Below are 8,578 nucleotides of genomic sequence, written 5' to 3'. Positions count from 1 at the left end.
TCCAGGTGAGGCCTCTGGGTGGGAGGGAGAGGGGGCTCTTTGGGGCTGCAGTAGCCTCAGCCCCACTCAGCAGGGCCCACGCCTCCAGCTGGGACCCTGGAATGTGTCTAAATGGTCATCGCTCCCCAGGCCAAGGCCAGCTCCTCCCCACCTCACTCAGTGCCCAGACATCTCCTCCCGGAGCAGGCCAGCTCGTCTGTGCCTCGGAGTATCACAGGGATGAAATATTCATGAGTAGATACATAATTCAGCCGCTCATTAGCTGGGTCTTAAAAGCGTAAGCTGAAATTAAACAGGCGCTCGCTGGCCTTCTGCGGCAGCCCGTGTGTGACAGGCACATGGCCTGTTTGTTCCTCTCTCTGAAATCACCTGGCTCCTCCCCTTCCCCCCCCCCACGCCCCCGCCAACATTCTGTTTGAACAGAAAACAGGATTAGGTTATTAGAAGGGTTGTTTGTATGCGGAGCTAGGAGAATACCCAGACTCGCTGGTGCACGATAAATCCCTTTCTGTCCCGGCCCTGAAAGTCTACCGTGCATCACCATGTGGGTCAAGTTATTAAGGGCTTCGGTTGCATAAGAGTGTGTTGGAGGGCGGCTCTGGGTTAATTGTTAGTACCCTTGGATTCCTTCATCGGAATGAGCCCGTTGCATTCGTTGATTGCCTGCGTGGACTCTGAATCAGTGAGACAAAGGCCTGGCACGTTTTGATTTGGAGGCGTCCAGCCAAGTTGGGGCCTGAGGTGCTGCCTCGAAGAGTGGGCCTGGGGGTTGGTGGGGGTGTGCGGGCAGCCTAGCGGGGCCTCGTGCTGACCGGCGCCTGTCCTCTCCCCTGGCAGACGATGCTGTTGGAGAAGAGCCACGTGGCCCGGCAGCTGGAAGGGGAAGGCAGTTTCGAGGTTTTCTCCCAGATGCTATCCGGATTGGACCTGGCTCTCAGGTGAGCGACTGGGCTGAGCAGGGACAGCCGAGGGCAGTGAGACAAAGGGCCTCCGCTCTCCAGGGCCCCAGCCCTGCCTCTGCCCAGAGGTGAGAGGCAGTGGAGCCCAGTGGTTAGGAATCTGGCCTCTGATTCTTGCTGCCTGGTACTGCTCCTGGGCTGGGTGAACCTGGCCAGGTGTCACCTGCTCTGAACCTCCGTTTCTTCCTCTGTAAAGTGGAAATAGTACCTTGACTGCTGACCTTACAGGATTAAGTGAGATAATTCACATATGGCTCTTTATACACGCTGGGGGGTGGTGGTGGATGTCTGCTGTGACGGTGACATTTTGGTACAGGTTCTGACAGCAGCGTGGGAGGTGGGCAAGGAACAGCAGACCGCAAATCTTCCAGAAGCTCCTAAACTCTGTGAGAGCCTTGGGTGCACCTGAGGTAGCTCAGGGCGAGGAGGCACCAGGTGGAACAGCAGAGAAGCCACAAGACTCATCTGGGAGGGCCTTCTGGGGGAGGTGGCCCAGGGAGTCATCTCTGCCCCTCGCTGACTCCTGGGAATTCTTGGACATGTGGCTCCCTGTCTCTGAGCCTTGGTTTCCTCATCTGTTGAACGAATGAGTAAGGTTCTATCTAGTGAAGCTCCAGGGAGTGCTCACCCCAGGCGAGGGGTGATAATTTTCAATTTGCCTCTGCGTCCCCCATCATTTGTCTCCTGCCTTCCACCCCCGTCTGAAGGGCAGGCCCAACCTGTCCTGAGCCTCTTGGCTAAGGCCAGAGGGGCACCTTACCCTTTGGAGAGAGGGCAGATTAGGGAGGAAACTCCCAGTTTTCAGAGCAGGGTAACTGAGGAGTAAGGAAGCTTCTGGAAGGCCTTCACTTAAGAAGGGCCCATTGAGGGCAGCAAGTGAGGAATATTCGGGAGGCAGGGCCAGGGCCTGAGGCAGACCCCGGGGCCACCTGGGGCACTCTGTGGAGCCCCGTGCCATGATGCCCACCTGCCCTGCCAGGCCACTGGTGTGGGTGGGTCCTCCCTTACTTCTGGTCCCTTCTCTGTTTCCAGGACAGAACTGTACCTGCACCAGCTGGCAGACAGCAGCTCCTTCGGCATGGGCGTGTGGCCTAAGGTAAAGAGGAGGTCCTTCTGGGTGTGAGTGGGTGTCTGTGTCCCCATGGCCAAGATGGGCGGGTCCCCTGTGTGGCTCGTCCCTCTGCCACTGGGGTGAGTAGTTGGCAAGGGCTGGTCACGTGGGGGAGGCAGGGTTGCCTTTATGGGGCCTGGGCTTGTCAGGGAAATGAGTCTTGTGCTAATAAAGGGAACCAGGAGGTGGTTTGTGTAGAGGTAAGGGCGCGGTCTCCGGGACAGGCTGTCTGGGTTCAAACCCCGGCTCTGACACTTACTGGATATGAGACCTCAGGCATGGACCCTAGCCTCTCTGAATGTCTGTGTCCTCTTCGGTAAAATAACAACAGAACGGGCGGGCAGGCTGAGGGGAGGACAGAGCGTGGCACGGCCTGCCCGCCTGGGCCACGGGGAGAAGGTCGGGGCGCCGCCCGCGCCCTCGTTCCGCTGCCTGGCGTCCTTTGTGGAGGCAGGGCTCCCAAGGAGCTCAAAGGCCAGGGAAGGACACACGGGACGGTCCAGAGCCACCCTACCGCTCCAGTGGTGCAGCACCCTCTCTGAATTCCTACTGCCACCAAAACACATCCCTAAGGCCTTTGGGAAGAATTGCTAGGACCCAGGAAGGCGGCCCCTTGCTGTGGTCCAGACTTCAGCAGCTGCCGATGACCAGAGGGAGCCAGCCGGCCGGCCGTGAGCAGGAGGACAGGACACGGGGACAGGGACAGCCACAGCCGGGCTTCCCGCAGCTGTGCCCACCGCCAGAACCAGCTCCAGCCAGTCACAGCCCCCGAGATGCCAAACAGTGACGGGCGAGAGGCCGGCAGGAAACTGACACCCCCTCACTGGAGAGCCTGCCCGGTCGGGGTGCGGGGCACCATCCCCGTCTGAACTCACCCCACAGCTCAGCCGTCTCCCAGTGACCCAGACGCGTCACCACGGCCCCAGGGCTGATCCCCGACCAAGGTCAGAACTCCCCCCAGTGTGACGGCCCCCATGCCACTCCTGTGGTGGAAGGGACGGCAGGCAGAGACCAGGAGTAGAGTCTTTTTTATTAATGGCTGCGTTTTCAAAGAACCGTTTTGTTACCAGGAAAGCTCCCCAGGAAGGGATTGCATTAGTGCAACAAGGGGGAGCCTTGATGCCAGGCTTTCCAGACACTTCCAGGTGGAGACTTTTGGCCTAGGCCGGCCGCCGGGGACTCGGGGGCTGGGAGGACACACGGCCCCTCCCCCGCCCCGACGGGGCGCTAAGGCACCCGGCCCGCCCGGGGGGGCAAAACCCCGTGCCGTCAGCAGGCCGGCGGCTTGCAGCCCTCAACCTGCAGCCCTTTGCTCAGGAGGAAGGCGTCCTGCATGGGGTCACAACCCAGGAAGAGCTTCACCATGCCCTTGGCATCCTCGGAGCCCCCTGGCCTCAGAATGCAGCTTCTGTAGTCCATGGCAACCTGAGGAGAGGGGGCGGGGCTGCAGGAGGGTGGAGCACCCCCTTCACGGAGGGTGTGGGTGTGGCCACCTCTGCTGTGACTCAACAAAGGGCAGGGGAGCAGGGGGTTCTGGGCAGGGCCCTCAGAGCCTGGCAGGCCCAGGCGGGCGGCACAAGCATCTAGGCCCAGGCCAAGGACCTCCGTGTTGGTCTGCACGGCAGGCCGGCCTCTCACCTTGCCACTCAGGACGCCCTCCTGCTTGAAACGAGTGTGTGGACCGTGTCCGCGGAGTACACCTCGCTGCACAGGTAGCCATAGGACTGGGCGTCGTAGCTTCCTGCCAGGTGGCCGAAGGTCGCAGGCAGGTGGGTCCCTGGGACACACGCGGAGAGGCTCCTGCCCGGCCCCCTGGCCGCTCCGTGCCCCTTCCCCAGAGCCCAGAGCTTGGGGCCTCAAAGCAGCCCTGTCTGAGTCCCCTGCCACTAGAGGGAGTATTGGCCCAACACTTCTAGAAAACGGGGACCTTGCGGGCAACTCAGTGGAGGGACACAAATCAATCTTTGCCGACTTTCTGCTGAAGCTCACGAGGGTTCACCCCTAAGCCTCTTACAGGGACAGCTGCCCGAGGCTCCGAGGGATGAGTCAGGGCTCGCCCTCCAGCACGGGGAGAGCGCGGGTTAAAGCGCTCACGAGGGAGTGAACTGCGTCTCCGCACCGACACGCTCGGGCAAACCTCGTCGACGCGTTCCGTCCAGGGTATGAAGCCCTCTCCTGCCTCTTCCAGGCTCTCCAGAAAGCACGTGCAGATACGCCCAGCCCACCCTCGGACTCCGCGGGCCACAGCTGGAGGGACCAGCCCAGGAACCCAGGCAGGAAGAGGCCAGAGGTCAGCGAGCCTCGACCAGAGCCCGTCAGTCGGTCCCCCTTCACACACCACCAGAGGATCCTCTTGACCTGGGCAGTAGCCGCCAACCGACCGCTAAGGTGGGCCCGGCGTGCGCTTGGCTACCTGGCGTGGCTGGGACCCCGAGGATCTCCTGGCAGAGGCGGGCATTGTCCTAGGCCGGGTCCGAGGGCGTCTGCGTGTGCAGGGCCTGGTCCACCTTGGCCAGGACGATCTGGCGCAGGTTGAAGAGGCCTGGAGGGCGGGAGGAAGGAGACGGGGGCGCTGGCACTGTGTCCAGGCCGCGCTTTCCAGCCGGGCGGTCCGGGAGCCCCTTTCCTTTCCCTCGGCCCGGCCGCACGGGGGTTGGCCAGCCGGGACTTGATGAGCTTGTCCAGCAGCTCCTGGGGGACGGCGCTGCTCGTGCCCCGCCGAGACTGGCAGCAGCGCCAGGGCTTCACAGGGCGCGGCGCTCCCGGCCCCAGAGCCTACCCTCTGGTTCTCATCCCCGGCTGTCACCAGAGTCGCAGGCAACGTGCCCTTCTTTTCGTTTGTCTTTTTTCCGGCCCTCGACCACGCAAAGGTGTGAAGCCCTGCCACTCGCTGCCACGTGGATGCACCGTGAGAACACGGTGCTCAGCGAGAGAAGTCAGACACAGAAGGACACACAGGGTGTGACCCCACTGAGGGGAAACGTCCAGAACAGGTAGATCCACAGAGTCAGAGTGGGTTCCTGGTTGTCAGGGACAGGGGAGGGGAGGGAATGATAACTAAGGGCGTGAGGGACCTTTTTGGGGTGAGGGAAATGTTCCAGAACAGGGCAGTAGTGACGGCTGCACAGCTCAGTAAAGTGTCCCCACGCGCTCCGGTTGCAGTCTGTGAGAGCATCGCTCTCAGGACGAAGGGCTGACTGCAGGAAGACTGAACGAGCACTGGGTCCTGGGCCCAGACGCTCATCTGGGGACCCCCCCCCACATTGGGAAGTCACTGGGACTTGCTGAGCCTCCACCGAGACTGGCAGCAGCCCCAGGGCCTCACAGGGCGTGGTGCTCCCGGCCCCAGAGCCTAACCTCTGGTTCTCATCACCGCCTGTCACCAGCCTTGCATGCAACGTTCCTTTCTTCTATTTTGTCTTTTTTAAAGGCAACTCTTGAATACCTGTATTTAACATTGCAGGGAACCAGTCCTGACTCCTTGATCTGGGACTTCCAGCCTCCAGAGTCTCGAGGACATCCACTTCCGTTGTTTACGCGCCCAGTGCGTGGGGTTTGATGATGGAAACTGACACCGAGGGCGTCTCCTCGTGCGGGGTGACATCAGCGGAAGAATCCCGTGGCGAGGGCCTGCCTGAGGACCACGGGAGAGCCCGGGCCCTCCCCGCCCCCTGCCTTCAGCCCCTCGCCCGCACCCTCCTGGGAGCGGAGCTGGTGCATCGCTTGCCAGAACTCATGGAAGTAGGTCTTCAGCTCATCATGCTGGAACAGGGAGGGCGGGTTGGGCGTAGGCTTGGTGAAGTTGGCCACCATGGCCGCGATGGCAATCTGGCGCCTCCCGTCCTGCTGCAGGCAGCCCGGCTGCAGGCCAAAGCAGGCCATGTGCCCGGACTTCCCTTCCCTGGGGAGGGATGCGGGTGAGGCCCCGCTACCCCCGCTACCACAGAGGAGCCCCGGCCCACGGCCGACAGGTTCCCCCACGCATGCACCGAGGGTAGAGGTCCAGGTAGAACTTGCTGATGGATGACCTTGCCCGAGGCCGCGTCCCGGACCGTGTAGAGCCTCACATCTTCATCTTCGTGACGCATGTTGGCGCCTTCCTCCAGGTCGAAGGTCAGCCCCAGCAGCTCCTGGGAGATGCCCAGCCGCCCGCGCGTGACCACCTGCATGGGGAAGGACTCATTGAGCAGGTACTGGTCCACGTGGTAGCGCGTCTCCTCCCCCTGGTTCATGTAGTAGCGCAGGTCCTAGACGTTGATGGGCCCGTCAAAGTGCAGGCCCCGCCTCTGGCACTCAGCCTTCTTTAGCTCCAGGATCACGGCCGCTCCTGCTCCCCGAGGGGCTTCAGCTTCTGGGCCAGCTCATCTGCGGGCGGAGGGGAGAGGCTCAGCTATGTCCCTGTGGCAGCCGCCCAGCCGCCCCCCACCCCACGCCCCTCGAGGCAGAATGAAGGGTTGGGGAAGGCGACCCCCAAGGGCTGACACAGTGGGGTCTCAGGCAGCACCACGTCCAGTCAAGGTCCACCTGACCCCCGTCTCCACTGGGACTCGGGGAGGCGGGGTTACCTAGGAAAGTGGCCACCACCTGGCTGGTCTTGGCCATGTTCATCTCCAGCACAGAGTCGGCACGCGTGCTGAATCCCAGCAGGCGGGACTTCTGAGCCTGCAGCCTTACCAGCTCCCCGAGGATCGCGCAGTTCTCCTGGAACCCAGAGACAGCCAGCGCTGGGGACCGTGGGCCACGCCCTCCCCACAGGCCCCGGGCCAGGTCTCTGTGGGTGGGAGGGCTCTCAGGCCACTGGCAGGCACAGCCAAACCCCCTCCCTCCTCCTCCTGGCCTGGATTTCTAGACACTTTGGTGCTGTCCTAACATGTGGTCTTTATGAACACAGGTCCTTTTGGAACCAGAAACGGCGTGAACCATGATGAGCTCTAAGGCCAAGGGCAGGAAGAAATGTGACCAGGCTCTCCAGGAGCCACCCAGGGGCCTCCCCGGGCTCAACAATACAAACTTGGCTGCCGTGCAGACAGCAGCTCATCCCCACGGCGCCCGAACACCCAGCCCCTGGACGGCGAGAGACCTGTTGCTGCAGGTGCCCCGTGGTTGGCTGGTGAGGCCTGGCCCCAGGCGTACGCCACCTTCTCTGGGGCCACCTCTCTGGGTCTGCGGTGGGGTTCTCCTGGGAGCCCCCAGTCACCACAGGACCAACGTGGCCTGTCTGCAGCCCAAGAAGGTGGGGACACAGGTCTGTCCCCCGTGGACATCACCCGCGAGGCCGAGCAAGCACCAGTGGTGTCTGCGGGGAAGATGAAGGGCTCATGCACAGCCCCCATCTACTGAAGATGCTAAACGGGAGAAGCACAGACTGCAGCCACATGCGGTATGGACCAAACGCAAGTGTCCTTGCAGGAACCGATGTCTGAATGTCGAGGCTGTTCCCGGGCCACAGTGAGAAGGCCCAGGCCCCATGCAAGGCACAGAGAGGGGATGGGGGGAACATCTGCGAATCTGAGCTCATCGGGCATCACCCCAGAAGGAGAGGGAGAGAGCCAGAAGGAGATACGGAGGGAGAGGGAGAGAGAGGGAGGTACAGACGTCTCTCCTTTCCCTGGGGGTTCTCTAGTGCAGCCAAGCCTGAAAACCACTGCATTTCGGGAGATGGGTCCTCGTGGAAAAGTTAAATAGTAGCTCATGGCATTATCGACACATATTAAAATGGCCCCAAATCTTGGGGAGTCAGGGAGGGGAGCTGGCGGCTGCCTCGTAAACGAGGAGAGATTGGGCGTCAGAGGAGGTGCCTGCCTCCACCACCTCCGCCGCCGCTGCCCCCCCCCCCCAGGGCCCCGCAGACTTCATCTCCCAGCTGTGGTCCTGGGCTGGAAGGCAGCGGGGAGGTCAGGCCGTCCCAAGCATCAACGTTGACTTCAGGGCTGATCTGAAAGGCGCCTGGTGTTTGTTGAAGCAGAAAAAAGAGAAAGCAGTGGGCAGAGGATGGGAGGGGGAGGGAGCCCCCATCAGCCCTTCTCCCTGTCTCCCTCTCTGTCTCCCTCCCTCCCTCCCTCCCTCTACCTCCCTGCCTCTCACTCTCCCTCCATCTCTCCCTCTGCCTCTCTCCCTCCCTCTCTCCCTCCCTCTCTCCCTGTCCATCTTGCCCTGTCCTGTCCCTCTCTCCCTCCCTCCATCCCTGTCTCTCTTTCCCTGTCCCTCTCTCCCTCTCCCTCTATCCGTCCCCCCTCCCTTTCCCCGTTTCCATCTCCCTCTCTGCCTCCCTCTTTCCCTGTCCCTGTTTCCCTGCTCTGCTCTCCCTCTCCCTCTCCCTCTCTCCCTGTCCCCCTTTCCCTGTTTCCCTGTTCCGCTCTTCCTATACCTCTTTCCCTCTCCCTCTCTCCCTCTCGTGCTCCCTCTCCCTCTCCCTCTCCCTCCACCTCCTTCCCTCTCCAGAGAGGGAAGGAGGTGGAGGGAGAGGGAGAGGGAGCAGGAGAGGGAGGGGGGAGAGGGAGAGAGGGAT

The 8,578-nt window shown here is 62.1% G+C and overlaps 1 pseudogene across 1 annotated transcript; it reads right to left on the bottom strand.

Annotated features, from left to right (window-relative positions):
- Positions 1-3,339: 3,339 nt before the first annotated feature.
- On the bottom strand, positions 3,340-6,777 carry LOC309621718 (thimet oligopeptidase-like; annotated as a pseudogene). The gene is made up of 7 exons: positions 6,636-6,777; positions 6,060-6,435; positions 5,776-5,971; positions 4,719-4,761; positions 4,484-4,612; positions 3,709-3,847; positions 3,340-3,495 (listed from the first exon to the last, which is right to left on the bottom strand). The product of its transcript is annotated as a thimet oligopeptidase-like (transcript).
- Between the last annotated feature and the right edge of the window lie 1,801 nt (positions 6,778-8,578).

This window comes from Balaenoptera borealis (assembly GCF_965194805.1).
Source record: "Balaenoptera borealis genome assembly, contig: HAP1_SCAFFOLD_924, whole genome shotgun sequence".
NCBI classification, from domain to species: Eukaryota; Metazoa; Chordata; class Mammalia; order Artiodactyla; family Balaenopteridae; genus Balaenoptera; species Balaenoptera borealis.
This window is presented reverse-complemented; position numbering and strand designations above follow the sequence as displayed.